This window comes from Dendrobates tinctorius, unplaced genomic scaffold, assembly GCF_039654945.1.
Source record: "Dendrobates tinctorius isolate UK_male_01 unplaced genomic scaffold, ASM3965494v1 ptg000125l, whole genome shotgun sequence".
Taxonomy (NCBI): Eukaryota; Metazoa; Chordata; class Amphibia; order Anura; family Dendrobatidae; genus Dendrobates; species Dendrobates tinctorius.
In genome coordinates, this window is record NW_027361793.1 from 14,989,001 (window position 1) to 15,013,335 (window position 24,335).

General features: G+C 42.0%; 1 protein-coding gene across 9 annotated transcripts in view; it reads left to right on the top strand.

Moving 5' to 3' along the window:
* Positions 1–24,335, top strand: part of ADAM23 (ADAM metallopeptidase domain 23) — an 889,186-nt gene that overhangs the window by 603,718 nt on the left and 261,133 nt on the right. The gene's annotated exons all lie outside the window — the stretch shown is intronic.

Sequence of the window (24,335 nt, forward strand, 5' to 3'; positions counted from 1 at the left end):
ATGTTTGCGCTGAAGTATGCTTTGTGGAGTTATCATATATATTATATATTATATTATATAAATATTAGATATTATGGGCCCAAAAGATTCAAAGGTTAAAAGAAACTCTCAGTTATGCTGTTATAAATCATGGAGGAATGTGTTGTAATAATTAACACATTAGTTTGCAATTTGCATACAAATCCAGCAAAGCACATCAAGAATTTACCTCATACTTTTAGTTGCGATATGTCATTCTACCATGCTTGCGTTGAAGAAAGGGGAATCATCCCCTGCTGTTCCGTGTTAAATTCCAGTAGATACTGAGCAGAAAAAGAAGAAAAAGGTCCAGCTTCACAAAAAGTCAGATTTATTATTATTATTATTATTATTATTATTATTATTTATTCTTTAAGCTATTTGAAACGTGTTGCCTATTATATGTTACTCATGTGATCTCGTTTTTCTGGATTTTATTTTATTTTATTATAATAAATCGAACTTTTTGTGAAGCTGGACCTTTTTCTTCTTTTTTTGCCCTGACCATTACGTGATGACTGCACGTGGTCCGTGCTTCTCACAACATTTGCCTACAGGTGAGCTGGCTTTTTTCCTTTTTCCTTTCTGAGATACTGAGCAGGACTGTTTCAGTGTTGCAGGTTTCTTCCAGAGCGCTGTCCTGGCCGGCGACAGACGCTCCAGGCACTCACAGATCCAACGATGCACTAGCGTGGTGATTAGCATTGAGGACCTGCGGCGTGTGTGGTGCCAGTAGGACCTTTGCGACATAGATGGTCACGTGAGCGAGTACGGAGTGCAATATGGTCCAATTCCTTTCCAACTAGTTTCGGAAATACTTGGTTTCTTTCATCAGGGAAGGTCCATCTGGGGGAATGATCATCTTATAACTTGCGGTTTGTGTCCTGTCCTATTAACCAGTTAAGTGCTGACATATTTATCAGTTGAATGCAAAGAGTTCGACTTCAGAGTTACAGTAAGTCCCCTTGGTTTTAAAGAATCCAAATTAAAAATCCATTAACTTTCAACATCTGTTTTTACGTGTGCCATTAGTGTAGATGGATTGTTGTTCCCATCTACCCACATACAAAATGGTGGCAAGACATATGTGGGGTGCACAAAATGTCCACTTAATGTCCGCGTTAATGAACATCTTAGAAATATAAGAAAGAAATTTACAGGACATCCCCTATCAAAGCATTATGCAGATCACCATATTGGATTGATTAATTAATGGCACAATAATAACTGGCTTACAAATTGTTTGAAAGAATTGGAGAAAAGGGGACTTTATCAAACAGATGTCCCATGTAGTGAACATTTTATTTCATGCTCCAAAGTCAAAGAAATTATTTCAGACTTTTGGTCTGTCGTGCAAGTGTCGCTGTACGTTTTACACATCACATGAGATGAGAGCTGTTCAGTTTCCATCTTGGAAAAACTAATACAGGAGTTCCTAACAAACCTTGATTGAACTTTCACTTGAACTTGCAAAATATGTTCATCAAATTTTCCTCATTTTCTATTGCCTGAAAAATACCCTGTTCTCTTGGTTCCTATAAGTTGCTGAGGAAGAGAGGAAAACTTAAAAGGGTTCTCCTGTGAAGATAAGTTATCACCTATCCACAGGATTGGTGCTAACTAAAATATCAGTGGGGGTCCAACCCCTGGATCTTACCCCGATCTGCAGAACTGGGCACTTTTATCCTCTTTACAATGGTGCGTAGTGAAGCTGCTGGAAAAGCCAGAAGCCCCCTAGAGAATGAATGGCATGGTGGTTCGGCATTCACACTGCCTCTCCATTCTAATAAAATAGTGAATAAAAGTGCAGCTTTCTGCTATTCGGCTTTGGATCCCAGCACACAAACCTCCATCAATACCTAAATTATCATGTATCTTGTTAGTAGGTGATAACTCATCTTTCCTGGACAACCCCTTTGAGAGTTAACATTGTATATAGAATCGTACTGAAAAAAAGATGCTCAAAATTGAATTTTACCTGCCAGCTGGAAAGATAGACATGAATCACTGCCTCCATCGGTTTATGTCTCCAATATAGTTGTTGAGAGAAGGTAAATCACAACATTTGTGATACTGTGTTCGTACTGACACAATAAAGCAATAAACCCATCTTGGTAAAAATGGATATTCATTTTTTTGAGCCATCCATATGTTCGTTAGTACATGTGCGTAAATTATATAGACAATAGGATTTTGCAGTTCATACTATAGTTATACCTCCTTGATTATGTACAGCTCAGTGCAAATGATTGTCCACGTCAATAAATTAAACCCAAGTCTAGAGGTTCTCTTCTGATGTTAATCTCCCACTCCTAACAGCGTTGAACAGTCTCTTATCATCTAGACTTATTATGAATATTATTATAGCGGCTATCCCAACTCAGAAAGGTTTCAGAAAGTTGTGGGAAGCAGGGTGTGTTGCAGTCCGCGCTGCCGAGATTCACAAATCACCTGGGATGCAAGATGTTGTGTAGCAGTGTACTCCTTTATTTCCTCCTACGCGTTTCGGCGCCCTTCCTGGCACCTTCCTCAGGGATCTGAGGAAGGTGCCAGGAAGGGCGCCGAAACGCGTAGGAGGAAATTAAGGAGTACACTGCTACAACATCTTGCATCCCAGGTGATTTGTGAATCTCGGCAGCGCGGATTGCAACACACCCTGCTTCCCACAACTTTCTGAAGGTTTTTCCACGTGCGAGTGGTTGGTGGAGGTCCTGCAGCAGCTGATTCTGTGATATGCTCTCAAGCCAGTTGTGGGTTACACAACTGGAATAGGTGAGTGGAACTGTATTATACCGCTCATACTTCAAGTGTCACTAGTGATAGGGCACTATTGCGCCTCTTGTTCCCCCCACCATTTTTGTATTGAACTCAGAAAGCTATCACTTTGAATGTGGATCCATTGTAAAGGGGCATTTCAAAGTTGCAATCTGATGGAGTCCTATTGAGATGTTCCCCAGCAATCAGCAAGTTATCATCCCTCCTCTGGACAGGTGATAATAAGCAGAGTTGAAATGAGCCCTCTAAGCCAACCATACTCATTAGATAGCTGTTGGCTGAACATCCCATACACATAAGCGCTCCTTCAGCCAAGCGCACGTGTGTTCTCTGTGTATGCAGCAGCTTATCTCCAGGAGAACAATGTGATCGACAATCCGAAATTGGACATCAATCAACATGTCCCCTCATCATCTGCCGGCTGACTCCCCCATACAGACCATCAGCCGAACCTGTCGATATCAGCATGTTTGGCTATTATTCTAATGTTTATGGCACATTAACTTGTGTAAACGCAGTTTCAATGGTTAATTTATATCTTTTCTACAGGTCTTCTGACTTATCAGTATTGTGTTCTTGATTTCTAGGTTCTTACTCTTTTTCCCTCAGGTGTTTCGTGTTTTGTCATTTAATGTTTAAATTAATATCTAAAATGAAAAACCATAAGCATTTTTAAGCCAAGTGAAAAGTCAGACTTGCCTTTCCCAGTGTCTTTGTTTGTATATTGGTATGTTTTACTTACTGGACAGATATCCCCATATTTCACTATTTTGGTTGTTAGATTATTACCACCTGTCACAGCGCCAGCAGCTTTGACCGGGGGTAAAAAGTTTACCTCTGGTGACAGAGGCATCTGGTGATGAGAGAGTACTACTCCCATCAGCATACGCCTGCTGCTGCTTATCACAGGGAGAAAAGACGCCACTGATAGGCATATTTATGAGCAGGCACCTGCGCTATAAATAAATAAAATAAATGGCGTGGGCTCCCCTCTATTTTTGATAAGCAGCATGGCAAAACTTACAGCTGCGGGCTGCAACCGTCAGCTGTCAACTTTTTATGGCTGGTTATCAAGAATAGAGGGGTTCCCATGCATTTTTTTTTATTATTTACATTTTTGCCAAGCTAAAGCAGACAGCTGGGGCTGGTATTTTCAGGCTAGTAAGGGGCCATGGATATTGGCCCCCCTCCCAGCCTAAAAATAGCAGCCTACAGCTGCCCCAGAAAAGGCGCATCTATTGGATGCACCAATTCTGGTGCTTTCCCCATTTGCCCTGTGGTGGTGGCAAGTGGGGTTAATATTTGTGGGGTGGATGTCACCTTTGTATTGTCTGGTGACATCAAGCCCATGGATGCCTATCTATTACTAACACCATAGTCATATTGTAAATAAACACAGCTAGAAAAAAAGTCCTTTATTTGAAACAAAAGTACATATCGTTTTATTTATTTAAAATTAAAAGAAAATGTTATACTCACTTTACGCCCATTTGATTGAAGCCCTTATCTCCTGTAAAAAAATGCAAAAATAATAAACAACAATAATACCTAAAGCTCATTACATTGAAGCCCTAGTCTCCTGTAAAAAAAAACCCTTAAAACCATGTCCCTCACCTGTCCGACATATTGTCCCATGCCGTAATCTATGTCTGCAGTGAGTGGTTTTCAACCTGGATGGTGCCAAGATGCGACTGTCCAGGCTGAAAACAACAGGAGAATGAACTGCTGCTCCCCAGCATCAGTGACTAGCAGTGGCGTTATCGAGGGAAAAAAATATTTCTGCCCTTGGATTGGAGACCCCCAGGGGTCCTGAACGTTGCCATTGAGACCCGATGTCATCATGACGACATCAGGGTCACCAGGCACTATCAAGTTAGTTAGATCATACGCAGTTCATGATCTAACTAACTTGTATCTGCAGTACTGACAGGTTATAAGGTATTGCATTGCTCTTGTATTGCTATGCCTTACAACTGCGATCAAACTACAGAAAGTGAAAATCCCATAGTGGGAATAAGTAAAAAAGTGAAAAAAAAAGTTGCAAAAGTATTTTTTTTAAAAATCGCAAAATAGTAAAAAATATATACTGTAAACTAGATGGTGGCCCAATTCTAACGCATCGGGTATTCTAGAATACGGCCAGCGGGAGACCGACGTTCAAAAGATGGTCCAGGACAATCCACCACGATCGGCGATCTCACAGCGGGGGCCTGGTCGCTGCTGCGTGTCACACTGAGGCTAATTACCCACATTGCAGAAATGCTGCGGAAATTTCCACAGAATTTCCGCAACTCCTGCCGCGGGTAAAAAGCATGCAAATTCGCATGCGTTTTCAAATGGAAAATATGCATTTCTCCCGCGATTTTCACGTGCAGAATTCAAGCGCATTCCAAGCGATTTGAAGCATCGCTTGGAATGTGATTGACAGGTTGATCATACTTGTCAAGTATAATGTTTGACAATTGTGATCAACTTTTTACTATTGATGCTGCCTATGCAGCATCAATAGTAAAAGATAGAATGTAAAAAATAATTTAAAAGATTAAAAAAAAGGTTATTCTCCCCTTCCGACAGCCCCCGATCTCTTCTCCACGCTCCCTGCATCTTCCGGTCCAAGCAATGCTAAGCGCGAAGGACCGGAGATGACGTCACTCTCACGAGAGCGCGAAGTCATCAGCTGTCTTTCGCGCAAAGCATTACTGGGACCGGAAGATGCCAGGCGTGTGGTGAGAGGAGGGAAAGAGTACGGGGGCTGTCGGAAGGTGAGTATATCACTATTTTTTATTTTAATTCTATTTTTTACAGGTTTATGGTACCCAAGGCCTGGAGGAGAGTCTGAGAGACTGTGCCTGTTGCTGATTGGTCGTGGCCGGCCGGGCGCGACCAATCAACGACCTGGGATTTCCATTACAAACAGAGAGACAGACAGAATTAGACGATTATATAGTAGATATATTGTACCCATAAATAAATATTATGAAAAATAAATAAACAATAAAAGAAATGCCTTGTCTGGAACAACCTGACCTATAAAATGAACCCACTAGTTAACCCCTTCAGTGAATATCGTGAGAAAAAAAATGAGGCAAAAACCGCTGATTTTTCATCATACAGCTGAACAAAAAGTGGAATAAAACATGATAAAAAAGATGAATATAAATAAAAATGGTGTAGCTGAAAACGTCATATTGTCCCACAAAAAACAAGCTCCATCAGCTGAAAAATAACAAAGCTGTTGCTCTCAGAATAAAGCCAAGCAAAAATAATTATTTTTTCTATAATATAGTTTTAATTCGGTAAAGGTGTAAGGAGATGTCGGGTACCCTCAATTGCTCCCTCTCTCTTTTATGTTGGACACATGTCCCACATGCGGTGTCCTGATAGCTAGCTATGTGTTAACGTACTATTGTTATGTACTACTGTTTTATTGCGATATGTGTGTACTGTGTGATGTTTACTCTATTTCATTTGTATATCTGTAATTTGTATGTAACCCCTTCTCATGTACAGCACCATGGAACCAATGGTGCTTTATAAATAATAATAATAATAATTTCATGTCTTTGTATTATACTGTACTGTGTTGAACATGATTAGTTCAGGAACAGTAAAGGTTAAACAGGCGGCTGGCTTAGCAGCCTCAAAGAAGTTCCTGTCTCGCAGGCAGTGCCCGGGCAGGCTTGCCCGTGGCAGGATGCTCCACACAGCCAGGAGCAGAAAGTGCCCTGGAGGACGAGACAAAGCTGCTGCAGACCGCTGCCTCAGTCTGCCGGGCAGTATAGGCAGACCTTGGGACTGTCATCAGAAAGACTGATACTGACTGGCCTCAAGTAGCTGCAAAGCCAGAGCAGGAAACATTGTTTCATGTACAGTAAAGTTTTCCCTGTTGGATCAGAACTGTGCCTGTTGTGTATTCCTGGATCCTCATCCCCAGTGGCTGCAGTTGGCATGGAAAGAAGGTAACTAACTGTGCTGTAGAATTGGGACCGCACCTGTCTTTTTCATGTGCAAGAGGCCAGGGTGCTTATGGACTGTTGCTTTAATAGACTCGGTCATGACTACCACCCCGTGCCACCTTGTTGCAAAAGCTAGAAAACATAAAAAAAGATATAAATGTGGTAACGCTGTAATCGTACTGACCCAAAGAATAAAGCTGCCTTATCAATGTTACCACACACGGAAGCGTATAAAAAATAAATTAATTCCTGCATTGTTGGTTTTGGTTTATTCTGTCTCCCAAAAATTGGAATAGGAAGAGATGAAAAAAATGTAGAGACTGAAACTTGTACCAATAAAAACTTGTCCCACCAAATATAAGCCCTCACATGACTCTGTTGGCCAAAATATGGAAAATTATGAGTCTTAAAATATGGTGATGCAAAACTTATTTTTGAAAAAAGCGTCTTTTAGTGTGTCAAAGCAGCCAAACATAAAAGCCTGAAATAAATCTGGTCTTGCTGTAATCACACCAACCTGAAGAATAAAGTCGTCTAATCACTTATACCACATGATGAACGGCGTAAAAAAATAAATGAAACTAATTCTTCACGTACTGTTTCTTCATTCTGTTTCCCAAAAGATCGCAATAAGGCTCGGCTCACATGTATCCTGCACTGAGTGCTTACACTGGGGTTTCCATGTAAATATCTGAAATGCGTGATTGACGGAACCCCCTGCGGAAGATTCCCTATAATGAAGCCAATGGAGGCACTGTGGACACCGTCTGACCTGTGATCCAGCGGTGTCCATCTTTTTAGGAATGCATAAAAGTGCCATTGGCCACACTTTTGTGCACATCTGAAAAAAAGGACAACATTAAACAGAGGCCCTACAGAGTCTAAAGTAACTCTGCTGCCTCATTATAGTGAGTGCCTCCCTTGGGGGTTTCATCTGAATAACGTCACTCTGAGATTTTTAACCCCAATGTAAGTGACCCAAAATGTTATGTAAAATGTTCACAGTAAAAGCTTCAACTCAATCCACAAAAAAAGCAAATCCCACTTAGGTCCATCATCTATTAGCGGAAATGTTTATAGGAAGTTTGGCCCCCAGCAGTTTTCCCACAGCAATTTGCCCCCAGCAGTTCGCCCCCAGGTACATTTTGCCCCCGCACATTTTGTCCCTATCATTTCACCCCCAGGAAAATTCGCCCCCACACATTTCGCCAACCCACATTTCGCCCCCAACATTTCGCCCCTGGATGTTTTGCCCCTGTATGTTTCGCCCCGGATGTTTCACCTACATTGCTGGGGATTCCTGTGACTGCCTTTTCAGCAGTAATATAGCTAAAGGAACAGAAAAAGCGCAATAGGGTCTTATCCGGGTTATTGTAGAAAAAGTAAATTAGAATTTACTCACCCTTTTTAGGAGAGATTAAAGCATGTAGGATCAGTAATCTGCTTGCTGCACGTCCAAAGGTCAACTCTGCGACTGCTTCAACATCTAATTTCGGAATAAATTCTTGGACTTTTGTGCGCTAACAGATAAAATCACTAATCCAGTATTTAGGAGAAAGATTAATCCATTTATTTCCCAACGCGTTTCGAAATGTATACCATTTCTTCTTCAGGGGATGACATATATCTGTCATATGTCATCCCCTGAAGAAGAAATCGTATACATTTCGAAACGCGTTGGGAAATAAATGGATTAATCTTTCTCCTAAATACTGGATTAGTGATTTTATCTGTTAGCGCACAAAAGTCCAAGAATTTATTCCGAAATTAGATGCCTTTTCAGCAGCTCACCCAGTGTCTCTTCTGGCTGGCCTTAAAGGAGTATCACCCTAGAACACAAAAAACTGACATACTTACCAGTCGCAGCTGCAGCTCCTTGGGTCCCGGAGTGCAGTCTAGCGGTTAACCATCATGTCTTTTCCTTATCCCGGCTGTCTTTTCATCTTGCCTGGATCACTGATCCATGAAGCATGATGAATGCCGCGACAGTGAGGCCGAATGTCTCCTGGCCACTCACTGACATGACGTAAATCCCGAGCCATTCATCAGTCAATCCAGGGGGCAGGATGCCTCTTCTTTCACCAAGACACTGCTGCACATGTGCAGTGCCGCGATGAGATCAGCAGAAGAAGAGGACACTGGGAAGAAGGAGGGGACTCGTGGTGGCTTCCAGATCCAGCATGGTGATCGCCAGTCCACACAGCCAGGAGAAGATCAGGAAAAGATGAGCAGAAGACCTCTAGGTAAGTACCAGGAGGGGAAGATTGGCAGCATGCTTACCGCAACATGATTGCTGAAAGCATGCTGCCTTATTTTGCTGTTCGGCATGAGAATACCCCTTTAATGCAGGCTATGTATGGGAGCAGGGGGACTGTTGACTGACTACAGGGTTAATCCCACCAACCATTACTGCAGAACTGCGATATTGGCTTTGCTGAACTAAAGTGGTGGTTAACCAGCCTCCACAGAACTTCTTTATCAGGTCTTCAGAAGGGGGGTTTGGGGATTAGCCCTCACAGAACACTCTGCCAGTATACTAAAGAATGGAGCAGCAGATAAAAGTGGTATTCTCACTTCAGGATCCCTATTTCTGCTGATGCCCATTCCTCAGATTAGGCCAAGAATAGGGTCTAGTTGTATTCTGCATTGAGCCAGCTGTTTATCAGCAGCTTTCAGCACCGACAACAAGGACAAGTGACTGGAAGCTGCAGCCATAGCGCTCCATGATTTCAGTGAGATCCAGGGAAGATGTGACAGTGCCTGGTAAAGAGCTGATCCACCGTAACATGCCTTATACAGGGGCATGCACTACTCTGTGCAGAGAAATGCATGTTCTGGACGGGACTCGATTGTGTGCATCTGGTCTTTCAGTAACAAACGGCCCTTTGGGGACAACCATTAAATTGGTGTGGCCCTTGGTGAATATGAGTTTGACACCCCTGATCTAAGACAAGTGACCATCATTTTACTGTTATGTACTAGTGGTGTTACACTTAATGGCTGCTTTTTGTCATCCATTCCATATCATACTGTATCGAACATTGCCTGCTCGGGTTCAACCACACTGACCCCAAACAGGCAATGTTTGGAATTTGCTCATCAGAAAATAAAAATCGCTTCTCTTCCCTTTGCTGAGGTCCTGACCTGTGTGTAGAGTCTTCTTGACCAAGGGAATCCCTAGCTAGGAATCCTGAAAGGGATTCCCTGGGGTACGATGACATATTCACACAATGTGGAAGTGCATGGAAGAGGACTGAAGAGGACCCTCCGCGTCTGCCGGTACCTCAGCAAAGGGGTAAGTAGCAATATATATATTTTCGTTTTACTATCTGGTCAGTAATGAGGATGTGGTGGACAGATCCTCCACTCCTCTGAGTCTCCATACCCATTGAGTTCAATGGAGATGATAGTTTGGGGTTGCTGAACCCGAACCTGGATTTTCTTGTGTGTTTGGGACGGAACTGCCCGAACTGAACTTTGGCAGGTTCACTTCTCACTAATCATATTTAGGGTCTAAGATGCATAAATGTGATCAAGTTTCATTTTTTTTTAATTCCAAAACTTTTAGTTTTCTAGATAAGTAACTTTACAAACAGACAGAAAAATATTAACAATTGGTCAAACCAACCAACATTGCAGAACAATATATTTAAAGTGTAACTCTAAAAAAAAACAAAAAACTTTTGATATGTTATAGTACCTGTGGCACTGATCTTTTCCAATGGAGACCCCCTTCCAGCAGCTTTAGTTTTTTTTTAAAAAATATAATTTTTTTCTAAATTTTATTTAGTTTTGTGTGAAAAGTCCCATCCAAGTTACAGCAGCAGGCTCTATGTGCTGCAGGATTTCAGTGGTTACTAAGGAAGTTGAGCCCCCTTGGTAGCAGAAATTGTGGACGGATTCAGGCTTCCTGTGATACATTCAGGGCTGCTCGTTCACAGCCCTCTGGAAAGTTCCCCTTCCTCCTTCCCTCATGCGCTTCATCCCAGATATGTGCGGGGGCGAAACATCCCAGGGGCCAAATGCTGGGGACAAAATGTGCGGGGACGAAATGTACCCGGGGTGATCTGCTGGGGGCGAAACATCCGGGGGCGTACTGCTGGGGGGCAAAACATCCGGGGGCAAACTGCTGGGGACTGCTGGGGGCGATATGTGCAGGGTTGAAATGTGCGGGAGCAAAACATCCTGGGGGCCAAATGCTGGGGACGAAATGTGCGGGGACGAAATGTTCCTGGGGGCGAACTGCTGGAGGTGAACTGCTGGAGGTGAACTGCTGGGGGCGAAACATCCAAATCCCAGCGGAAATATAGGGAGCTTCCACAATGCTGGTAGAACAAAGGCTCTGGAAAAACTAAATGGCTCTCGCCCTCCAAAAGAAATTCGACAAATTCTGTGCTCCCAAATTCAAATGCCCCCCTATGTTCTGAGCCTCAGTGTGTCTAAACCACAGTTAGTGTCCACATGTTTGGCATTTCTGTAGAAATAAGAGCCTGCCTAGTTTATGGGTGCATGAGCTGGACACAATGTACTGGTCACTACTACGGCCGTTTGCAATTTTCGCTCAGCAACATCATCTGCTTGCTTCTGGAAAACGGTTATGGAGTTACAATCATGAAGGTGCTCACCACACATTTAGATACATTCCTTGAGGGGTCTAGCTTCCAAAATTTCACTTGTGGGGGGTTTCCACTGTTTAGGCACATCAGTGGCTATCAAAACGAGAAATGACACCAGCAGACTATTCCATTAAAGTCTGCATTCTGAAATGTCACTCCTTTTTTGAACCCACATATGAGGTATCTGCGTACTCAGGAGAAATTGTACAACAAATTTTGGGGTGATTTTCTCCTGCTGTCCTTGTGAAAATAAAAAAAAATTGGGGCTAAATAATATTTTTGTGGCTCAATGTTATAAACTTCTGTAAAGCACCAGGGAGTTTAAGTCGCTGACCACACATCTAGACAAGTTCCCCGAGGGGTCTAGTTTCCAAAATGGTGTCGCTTGTGGGGGGTTTCCAATGTTTAGGCACATCAGGGGCTCTCCAAACGCTACATGGCGTTCGCTAATTATTCCAGCCAATTTTGCATTGAAAAAGTCAAATGGCGCTCCTTCCCTTCCTAGCCCTGCTGTGCACACAAACAGTAGTTTCCCCCCACATATGGGATATCAGCGTACTCAGGAGAAATTGCACAACAAATTGTATGGTGCAATTTCTCCTTTTACCCTTCCAAAAATGCAAAATTTGGGGCTAAAATAGATTTTTGTGGGGGAAAATGCATTTTTATTTTATTTTCATGGCTAAATACTCTGCTCAAAGAAATAAAGGAAAACAAACAGCCTGTTGCAAATGGAATAGTGTTCCCTTTATTTTTTTGAGCAGTATATTATAAATTTCTGCTGTGAAGCACCTGGGGGGTTCAAGGTGCTCACCACACATGTAGATAAGTTCCTTGAGGAGTCTAGTTTCCAAAATGATGTCACTTGTGGGCATTTTCTACTGTTTAGGCCAGTGTTTCTCAACTCCAGTTCTCAAGACCCACCAACAGGTCATGTTTTCAGGATTTCCTTAGTATTGCACAGGTGAAGGAATTAATGCTTGAGCAGGTGTTGAAATCACCTGTGCAATGCTAAGGATATCCTGAAAACTTGACCTGTTGGTGGGTCTTGAGGACTGGAGTTGAGAAACACTGGATTAGGCACATCAGGGGCTCTGCAAATGCAACCTGGTGTCCGCAAATTATTCCAGCAACTGTTACATTCAAAAAGTTCAAGTGGCGCTCCTTCCCTTCCGAGCCTTGCCATGTGCCCAAACAGTGGTTTTCCCCACATATGGGGCATCGGCATGCTCAGGAGAAATAGTAAAACAAATTTTAGAATCTATTTATTTCTGTAACCCTTTAAAAAATAAAATAATTTGGGTCTAAAGGAAAATTTTTGTGACAAAAGTTCATTTTTTTTCCTTCCATATGAAGGTTTAATAAACTTTTTGAATGTGGTTTTCAGAAATTGTGCTGATGTAAATTTGACATGTTAGAATGTTATTTATTATCTATTTTGTGTGATATAACTCTTTGATTTAAGGGCATACAAATTAAAATTTGAAAATTGCTAAATTTTCTCCAAATTTCCTTTTTTTTCACAAATAAAAGCAAGAAATTTTACTACTATCGTAAAGTACAATATGTCACTAAAGCAGTCTCAGAATCAGTGGGATCAGTTGAAGCATTCCAGAGTTATTACCACATAAAATGACACTGGTCAGAATTGTAAAATTTGGCCCTGTCATGAAGGTGAAAATAAGCTCAGGGTGATGGGATTAAATGAAAGGAGGCCTTACCAGTTTGAGATATATAGATCAAGAGAACCTACTGTCAATCATTACATCTGTCAAACTGGTTTCATAGTTGCATGTTTTTTTAGCTTGAAGGTAGACATAAGTCCATCAAGTTCAACCTGTAACCTAACATGTTGATCAAGAAAAATTCAAAAACCCCATGGTGCAGACACTAATTGCTCTATATTAGGGGAAAAATTCCTTCTCCACTCCACATACAGCAATCAGACTAGTTCCCTTCCTCAATGACACATCACAGAATCTAGAACCCATAACCTGTAATATTATATTTTTCTATGACCTACATACCCATATACACTGTTTAGGACTGTTGATCCCACTGACTGAATCCCTTTAATAAAGGTTCTTGTTGGCTCCTTGCAACAAGAGAGATTTTTGCGGAAACGAATGCCAAGCATACAATTGCCGAGGTCTCCTAAAATAGGATTTCTTGGAGATAATTACTTTATTTACCTTAAAAGCATTTAAAGTAAAATGTTTGTTACACTAAAATGACCACAACTAGCACTTGCTACAATATACTTTAGCACAATGATATTCGAAAGCAAAATGGACATTTAGGAAATGCAAGGAACATCTGTTTGGCTTGAGAGCAGTGCAATAAAGATTGCCATTTTATTGATGCACATTAATCAGCAACTAGTTCACAGCTTATAATCATCCAAAGGCAAATAAACATTGTCCATGTGACGCCACCTTGCCAGCCTAAGCGAGCACATGGCAGGTGGGTGACAAATGAAGGGACATTCTCAGTAAAGGTACTGTCACACTTAGCGATGTACCAGCGATCCCGACCAGCGATATGACGCGGTCAGGATCGCTGGTACATCGCTAAGTGGTCGCTAGTGAGCTGCCACACAGGCAGATCTCACCAGCGACATCGTTGGGGACGGGGGTCGCTACTTACCTGTCACACTAGGTGATCCTGTGTCCTCCTGCCCGGCTCCACGCTCGTCGCTCGTCTCTCCACAGGAAGCGCCGCAGGAAGCAGACGATGAGAAACAGTCCAGCCTGTTCTCGCGCGATCAACGATAAGCAGCGGGGGAGCGGGTCGTAGGTAAGTATCAGACACAGCGATATCGCTAGCAATATCGCTATAACGTCACAAGTTATAGCGATATTGCTAGCGATATCGCTTAGTGTGGCAGTACCTTAACACTCTAAATAAAATATCAATCCAATTACAGTTTGTATGTGGAGGTAAGCTACACCAGGTACATCCTGGTATAGCTCTTACCTGCGCCGCTATCTTTGACTTGGAGAACATTTCACACCACACTATAATTAGTTTGGCAGTATTAGTAGGAATGTGTACATAACTGCTGTATCTTAGGAATGAGGATGGCTATTTTCCATGAAAATGTTAAACGTCAGAGAGAAGGAGGCAATATTTCCATTCTTAACAGGAATAGAAATGCAGAAATGTTGCCATTATAATATATGAAGTAGATAAAAGCACTTCATTAAGCCTAACCAATTACCAGAACCAGTCAGACTATCACATTTCTCTTGCCTTATTTGATAGATTTCATCAAGTATTCTTTTAGCATGTTTTTGTTCCTTTTGTGCCTCACAAATGTTTCTTTTTTTGTGATTCAAGCACATCAAATTTAAGTTTGCGTATCCGTAACACTTTTCTTCAGTCATGTTCTCAAATGTTGTTCCTATCTTCAAAAAGGGGAAGAAGGTGGACCCAGGCAACTATAGGCCGGTGAGTCTGACTTCTATACCAGGAAAGATCTTTGAACAAATTATTAAGCAACATGTATGTCAGTACCTGGATAAGAATGAAGTGATTAAACAGAGTCAGCATGGGTTTGTAACTAATAAGTCATGTCAGACTAACTTAATTTCCTTCTATGACGGAATCACTGATTGGGTGGATCAAGGAAATGCTGTAGATATAATTGACTTCAGCAAAGCATTTGACAAAGTATCTCATACAATCCTTATTGAAAAAATGACTAAGTATGGAATGGACAAGGCAACTGTTAGGTGGATTCATAACTGGCTTAGTGATCAGACCCAGAGAGTGGTCGTAAATGGATGCACATCCAGTTGGAAGAATGTCTCAAGTGGGGTACCACAGGGCTCTGTCCTGGGCCCTGTATTGTTCAACATCTTTATCAGCGATTTAGATGAAGGAGTTGAGGGTAAACTGATTAAATTTGCTGATGACACAAAGCTAGGAGGGATAGCTAATACTAGAGAAGAGAGAGAGGATTCAAAAAGATATAAATAAACTGGAGAAGTGGGCAGCAACTAACAGAATGGTTTTTAACAGGGAAAAATGCAAAGTACTACATCTGGGCAATAAAAATGAAAAAAGCATATACAGAATGGGAGGAATAGGCCTAAGCAACAGCACATGTGAAAAAGACTTGGGTATACTAATAGATCACAGACTGAATATGAGTCAACAGTGTGATGCAGCAGCAAAAAAGGCAAATGCAATTCTAGGATGTATTAACAGAAGCATACAGTCTAGATCACGTGAAGTCATTATTTCCCTCTACTCCTCTTTGGTCAGACCTCATCTGGAATATTGTGTCCAGTTTTGGGCACCACATTTTAAAAAAGACATCAACAAACTGGAGCAAGTTCAGAAAAGAGCGACCAGAATGGTGACCGGTCTGCAAACCCTGTCTTATGAGGAAAGGTTGCAGGATCTGGGATTGTTTAGTTTGCAAAAGAGAAGACTGAGAGGAGACTTAATAGCTGTCTACAAATATCTAAAGGGCTGTCACATTGTAGAAGGATCAACTTTATTCTCATTTGCACAAGGAAAGACTAGAAGCAATGGGATGAAACTGAATGGGAGGAGACACAGATTAGATATTAGAAAAAACTTTTTGACAGTAAGAGTGATCAATGAGTGGAACAAGCTGCCACGAGAAGTGGTGAGTTCTCCTTCAATGGAAGTCTTCAAACAGAGGCTGGACAGACATCTGACTGGGGTGATTTAGCGAATCCTGCATGAGCAGGGGGTTGGACCAGATGGCCCAGGAGGTCCCTTCCAACGCTACGATTCTATGATTCTAATCTCTTGTGTTTATCTGTCCATTTCACTGGAGAACACAGTTGTCATTGAGTTATATCTGAGACTTGTTTTTGACTAACTTTTGGCAGCAACTTTTTAAGCTACAGGATACCCTCCCTTTGTCTTCAAACCCGTGCAAAATTTACATACAGTGGAAAAAAAATAATGCAAAAAATAACCTGAATGTAATGTTTATTTAAAACTACAGCTACAGTGGCATATAAAAGTTTGGGCACCCCTGGTCAATATTACTGTACTGTTATTGTGAATGGTTAAGTAGGTTGAAGATTAAATTATCTAAAAAATGCCTAAAGTTAAAGATGACATATTTCCTTTGTGTTTTAGAAAAAAAACATCTGTATATATTTTCTTCATTTACATTTTAAAAATTACAAAAAGGAAAATAGGCCGATGCAATAGTTCTGGCATCCTGCATGGTTAGTATCTGGTAGCACCCCCTTTTGAAAGTATCACAGCTTGTAAATGCTTCTTGTAGCCAGCCAAGAGTTTTTTAATTCTTGTTTGAGGGATTTTCACCTATTCTTCCTTGGAAAATTCTTCAAGTTCTGTGAGATTCCTGGACCGTATCGCATGCACTTCTATTTTGAGGTCTAGCCATAGATTTTCAATGACGTTGAAGCAAAAATCATTGGGTAGGAAAAATAGAAAAACCTAAAGCTTGCTGTGACACTGGTATAGGAATTACATTAAATAGTATGGAAATACATTTTGACTCGTCTGTGCTAAATCACAAATGAGAATCAACTGTGATTAATTGTCGGTGCCCATGTAACATGAATTAGCCAATGAATGATGACTTCAGTGTTTTAAAAAGCCACATGGTAGGCCCTGTTCCTTTGTCACAATGGTAAAGACAAAGAAGCTATCTGAGAACATCAGAACTGATATTATTAGCAAAAACAAGACTTCCAAAGGGTATAAGGCCATCTGCAAAGACCTTGGTTTGCCAAACATTGAACTGTGAAGAAACTCCCTAGACATGTGGGAAAGAGGAACATTAACTACAGATGTCTTCAAATGTTGGTGCAAATGGTGGAAAAAACAACACGTCAAACATCCAAAGACCTGAAGGACAACTTGGAACAGTCTGGGGTCATGTTTTCAACAAGTACCATATGCTGCACACTAAACCAAGCAGAGATATATGGGCGAAGGCCAAGGAAGAAACCATTGCTGAAGAAAAGACAAAGAAAGCGATTGATCTTTGCCAAAGAGTACCTTGACAAACCACAATCCTTCTGGGAAAATGTTTTGCATCAGATGAAACAAAAATAGAGCTTTTTGGCAATGCAAATCAACAGTTTGTTTACAGACAGTGCAATGAAGCTTATAAGGAAAAGAACATCCTACTAACAAGTAATCATGGTGGAGGATCCATAATGCCGTGGGGTTACTTTGCTGCGTGTAGTACTAGAGGCCTTGACCATATCACAGAAATCATGAAATCAGAGAATTATCAAGCGATTTTAAAGCGAAATTTCCTACCCAGTGTAAGAAGACTTGGTTTGAGTCGAAGATCATGAGTCTCCGAGCAAGACAATGACCCAAAGTAAACATCTAAAATACACAGGAATGGTTGAAAAATAACAAAATTGACTGTTTTAAAATTACCAGAAATGAGTTCTGACATCAGTCCCAATGAAAATATTTGGGGTGAGCTGAAATCTACCATTGGGAAAAAAATCCTGCAAACATTCAAGTACTTGAACTAACTGAAAAGGAAAAGTGGGAGCAAATACCAGCTGAGAAGTGCAAGAAGCTTACAAATGGCCACAAGAAATGTTTGGAGGCTGTCATCAATGCCAAAGGGTGTGCAAACAAGTTCTTTTATTGCTGCACATGTTGTTTATTCTGTTTCTTCAATAAAATTGCAACATGTAAGTTGAAAAACAATATTTTATTGTTGTATTACTTTGGACCACTAATTAAAAAATCCTGAGGATATACAGTACCTTTGTTACACTTCCAATTATTTCTGAAGATATTGTTCAGTCTATGAAAAAAAGGAAGAGGTGTCAATTATTGTGAGCAGCACTGTACATACGTTATAGGTCGTGAAGGAGTTAATGGTTGGTGAGATGTTCTTTTGTCTTTTTTCTCCACACATACCTTTGGTCATTGTGACCAAAGAGTCATATTTTAACTTCATCAGTCCAAAGGATTTGTTTCCAAAATGCATCAGGCTTGTTTAGATGTTCTTTTGCATACTTCTGATGCTGAATTCTATGGTGTGGACATCAGGGAGGTTTTCTTCTGCTGACTGTTTCAAGAAGGCCATATGTGTGCAGCTGTCTCTGAACAACAGTAGAACAATGTACCACAATTCCAGAGTCTTCTAGATCTTTCTGAAGGTCTTTTGCAGTGACGTAAGGGTTTTGATTTGCCTCTCTAGCAATGACTTGGCCTTTCCCAATGATGATGGTGAACATCATTGTATTTTGTTCATATAAAGGATATATTATTACTGTATGTCAAATTGTGTGCAAGTAGTAAATTTTGGTACCAGTTAAGGTAAAATTCTATGCTTATAGCTTTTCCTTTTGTGTTCAATCTGTGGACAATCTCTCCTGACAAAAGTCAACCATCATATGTACATCCCATCTACCCTGATACCGTCCCTTCATGGCCTTCATATCTTCCCTGCTCATCACTGATTGCACCAACGATTTCAGGGAAGTTAGCAAGATGGCTATGCAGAAAATGCAGCTTAATGCTTATATTGCAACCAAACATTTTGTAGCTCTAAATGAGTTTCTGGAAAATTTTGGTGTAATTGTTTCTCGTATATTTCCAAGAAACTTGCTAGCCAATTGGGACTGCACCAAATAAATTGTCATTGTAAAAGAGGACACACTTTAAGCTCTTCTTTGAGCTATCGATGAACAATCGCCATGCATTTGAGTTTTAAATTGGAATTCCCAATTCCTCAATTTAACCATGTATGTTACGGCAATACACAAAGTCACTGTCACTTCAAAAGTGTTGCAGAAAAGCACTTTCTCTGGATCGGAAGTAGGATACATTTGCTCCTTTTTCAACCAAAGTTTAAGTTTTAGGGCAGCACGGTGTCTCAGTGGTTAGCGCTGCAGCCTTGCAGAGCTGGGGTCCTGGGTTCGAATCCCACCAAGGACAACATCTGCAAGGAGTTTGTATGTTCTCCCCGTGTTTGCGTGGGTTTCCTCCCACATTCCAAAGACATACTGTTAGGGAATTTAGATTGTGAGCCCCATCGGGGACAGTGATGATAATGTGTGCAAACTGTAAAGTGCTGTGGAATATGTTAGCGCTATATAAAAATAAAGATTATTATTATTAAGTTTTTCACATGCAGTCTTGATGCGAGAAGTTCTGAAACCTTTTTTGGCTGACTCTCGTGCCAGATCATTCAACTCATTTAGGTCAAATTCCTTTTGAATGGAGACCTCTTCAATTTCAAAATAGTCCATGGTTGTCCTCCACCCCTATCTACTTGAGGGTTGTTTGCTCTCGGCCAATAGCAGAGCACTAGTGCTTTATCCTTGATCCAACCTAGTGTAATCCCATTAAGATAAGCTGTAGTGAAAAAAAAAACTGAGGTGATAGCTGAAAACTAACTGCAGTTTTGAAATCAGCATGCTTATTTTAGTCTCAATCAACAGAAAAATCTAACTCAACACAAAATTGTGTCCTTGGTGATTTTCTTTGGTCTCAGATCTGGAGCGCATGTAGAAATCCTGGTGCCCTTAGCAGAAGTCCTAGTTGCGCATCCCATAAAAAAATAATATTCGGCAGGGTCTCAGAAGTGCATATCTAACAATTTTACAGTCATAACAAGTAATTTTCCTCCTATTGAAGCCCCATAGTGGTCCCACGCATTAAGATAACCCTTTCATGGCCTCCATAAATTATGATGCCAACAAAAGTGCCCCCCACAGTGCATTTCTACAAAGTACCCTCCACACACACTGTTTGATGTCCTACATTTTCCCTGACCCTGCAAAATAAGATGCCCACACAGTGACCCCCAACACTGTATGATGGTCACAACACATTCCTCTTTAGACTATTATGGCCCTTCATACATTATAATGGCCCATAAACCCCTCCACACAGTATGATGATCTATCTTCATTGTATAATGTCTTTCACACAGTATATGGCCTGCACTAGCCCTCCAAACAGTATAATAGCCCCCACACAGCTATCCACACAGTAAAATGGCTCGCACATAGCCCTTCAAACAATATTATTATGCCTAAGCAGCCCTCTAAAGGCCTCCACATAGCCGTCCAAACAATATAATGGCCTTCACATAGCCCTCCAAACTGTATAATGGCCCTCACACAGTCCTCCAAATAGTATAATGTGCCCCCCATAGCCCTCCAAACACTATAATGGCACCTATTTAGCTCTCCAAATGGTATAATGCCCCCACATAGCCCTTCAAACAGTATAATGACCCTCAATTAACCCTCTGAACTGTATAATGGCCCACATATATGCCTGAAACCTGCATAGTGCCCCCCGCATAGCACCGCAAACTGTATAAAGGGCATCATTTAGCAATATAATGGCTCCCACATAGCCCTGCAAACAATATTATTGGCTTCCACACAGCTTTTCAATGGCCTCCATTTAGCCCTCAAAAAAATATAATGGCCCCAACATAGCCCTCCAAACTGTGTAATGTCCCCCTTGTAGCCCTCCAAACAGTATAATGGCCCTCACATAGCCCTCCAAACAATATAATGACCCCCACATAGCCCTCCAAACTGCATAATGGCCCGCATATAGCCCTGAAAACTGTATACGGGGCCCCATATAGCCCATCAAATAGTATAATGGCCCCCAAATTGCCCTGCAAATAGTATAATTGAGCCCACATGGCCATGCAAACTGTATAATGGGCCCTATATAGCCTTCCAAACAGTATAAAAGCTCTCATTGATTTGAAAAAAAACACACCTTGCCTTTCCCCATTACCCACTGCTCCAGTCTCAATGTGTGGTCTGCAACTCAGCGCTGCACAGCTGAGCGGGCATGATAAGTGATGTCATTGTGATTTACAATCCGCAGTGCACATGCTGCAGATTTTTAACTGCGGAAAAGCTGTGGTTTTGAATCCGCAGAAAGAAATGACATGTCACTTCTTTTCTGCAGATTCTGCTGCGGTTTACCATCTCCATTGTAGAGGTGATAAACCGCAGGGGAAAACCGCAGGCCAATCCGCAGGTAAAACCGCAGGTCATTTTACCTGCGGTTCCGCAGATACAAATCCGCAGACCAATCCCAGGGTGTGCAGTTTTTGTGCGGATTTCCCTTACAGTTTTACACCTGCGGATTTCTATAATGGAGCAGATGTAAAACTGCATGAAAGAAGTGACATGCTGCAGTTTTAAATCCGCACCAAATCTGCTTGGAAAAATCTGCAGCGTGTGCACAGCATTTTTTGTTTTACATAGCCTTAAGGTTGAGTTCACACGTGGCGTTTTTTTCGCGTTTCCGCGGCGGTTTTAACCGCGCGATTTTGCCGCGAAAACGCGAAAAATAAGCATCCCATGCATTCCTATGGGATTCCGCAATGCTGTACTAATGCTGCGGTTTTTACCGCGGCGGAATCGCTTCGCGGTAAAAACCGCAGCATGCTCATTAATTTGCGGAATCGCGGCGATCCCGCACCCATAGGAATGCATTGTTCCGCTTACTTTCCGCATGTGGCTGTGCACACCATGCGGAAAGTAAGCAGAACATTTGCGGATGGTACCCACGGTCCGGAGGAGAGGAGACTGTCCTCCGGGCTTTGGGTACCATATCCCTGTAAAAAATAGAATTTAAAAATAAAAAATATTGTTATTCTCACCCTCCGACGTCCCGCGCAGTCTTTCCGCTTCTCTTCACGCTCCCGTTCCCAGTAGTCCTTTGCAAAAATGCCCGCGATGGCGTCCGTTCTCGCGGGATCGCGAAGTCTCGTGGTCATTCGCGCGACGTCATCGCGAATGACCGCGGGACTTCGCGATCCTGCGAGAACTGACGTCATCGCGGGCATTTTCGCAAAGGATTACTGGGAACGGATGCGCGGGACGTCGGAGGGTAAGAATAACACCATTTTTTATTTTTTTTTACATTCTGTCTTTTACTACTGATGCTGCATAGGCGGCCTCAGTAGTAAAAAGTTGGTTACACTTGTCAAACACTATGTTTGACGAGTGTGACCAACCTTTCAATCAGTTCTCCAAGCGATGCTACAGATCGCTTGGAGAACGCTAGCATTTTGCAAGCTAAATACGCTTGCAAAATGCTAGTTTTTCCGCGGGAAAATAGCGGGAATTTAAAATGCGATTTTCCTGCGGACTGGAATTCCGGAATTCTCGCGGTAATTTCCGCGAGAGTTCCGGTACGTGTGCACTTAGCCTAAATGGTACTGTACATCACTTGCTGTTCTGCTGCAGTTCTGAAGGGCAAAATCTGCTGCAGAACTGCAGAAGAATCCACACCGTGTGCACATACCCTTATAGGTTTGTTTCTTAAAATTATTTTTTGCACTACTGACCCTAGTGGGTTGTCAAATTTCCAAAAAATAACAAATCTCCATTTCAGTGAGGTTCGGAGCACTATATTCAAACAGTTGATGTACGTGACTTTCCCTGTGTGAACCTTTATGTACCCTGCCCCAATGCTTGCATAACGGAATTCCCTACAAACCTGTTTGAATGTCTGCAAACAGTAAAACTGATCTATTCTGGCTAAGTTGCCACTTCAAATCAAGTAATAGTTGTCATTAATTTCAAGGCATACAATGACCCCCAGTGAACTTGGAAATACTCGATCTACATCAGCTTTAAAGCTTCTGAAGGTCCATGCAATTGTTAGTGAAGCAGCACCAGTGTATGGGAGAGAAGGAAACAAAAAATCTAATTTTTGCAATGCTAGAGGATAATTAAGAAAAAAAGTTTAGTTCTTTTTAATTTTCAGTTTGGGGAGGTGGATATTGGGTATCTTTTTGCCTCCTGGCAATTGGAAATCTGGTATATTTCTTCTCCTGTACAAATGTTCACCAAGATCTATCACACTTTTTTATCCAGGGTAGTGTTAATTTGTGTTCTTCTCTGTAGGAATTAGTACCCTCATTTTGCCATATGGAATACTCTTCATTTCTCAGAACAATAGATTGGTTTGTAAGAAAACTAATTTCTTTCTGGTCATTTTGAAACTACAATCCAAATCCCAAATGCTAACCATGCATGTACTCAAGCAGTCCAAAAATAGCCAGTTTTATTGCTTCCTTACTAGCACAATTATTTTCAGTTAAGGGTTTCCTAATAATGCTGAGCGAACATGCTCAGATAACGTCTTACTCGAGCATGCTCGGGTGTTATCCGAGCATCTGGTAGTGCTCATATATTATGTTCAATTCCCTGCGGCTGCATGATTTGCGGCTGTTAGACAGCCTCAACACATGCACACATTTCCTGGTTGTTAGAGAATTCCCACATGTGTTGAGGCTGTCTAACAACTGCAAATCATTCAGCCGTGGAGGCTCAAACATAATATAGGAGCACTACCAGATGCTCGAATAACACACGAGCACGCTTGGATAACAACATTATTCGAGCATGTTCGTGTAAGGCTGCATCCCCTGTTCCCAGGGGGACGCTTTATTGAGTCGGACCTTCCCGTTCCCGGTGGGGAAGCCTAAGTGAGCCGGAACAACCTCTTGACCCAGGAGGGTGGGGAGAGACAGGAGGAAAAGCGCATGCAGCAGCGGGGGGATAAAAGGGAAATGGGCGCGCAACAGGTCAGTTTGGCGCCAACCGAGTGCAGTGCACAGAGCGGTGAGAGACACGCTCAGCTTCCCCTTCCCCCACCACAGAGTTACCTTGCTGCGACAGGTTGCGTAGAGAGAGCCCCGTCACCTGCAGAGGAATTGCCACAGAGCAGAGCCGAGCCGTGCACACAGAGCAGTGTCATGCACGCAGTGCCGAGCTGGCCGTGCCGCAGCAAAGAGAAGGGCCAAGTGTGCTGCAAAAGCCAGAGAGAGGAGTGCTCCGTCCTGGGAGCACCAGCATCATGCAGGTCAGCATCTACCGTCGCCCGCTGCCAACAGCGGGGGCCAGAAAGAGAGAGATGTGCTTGGTGACCGCCATAAAGCATGGTGCCAAATACTTCGGGCCCGTGAGAGATTGGGTGCCTG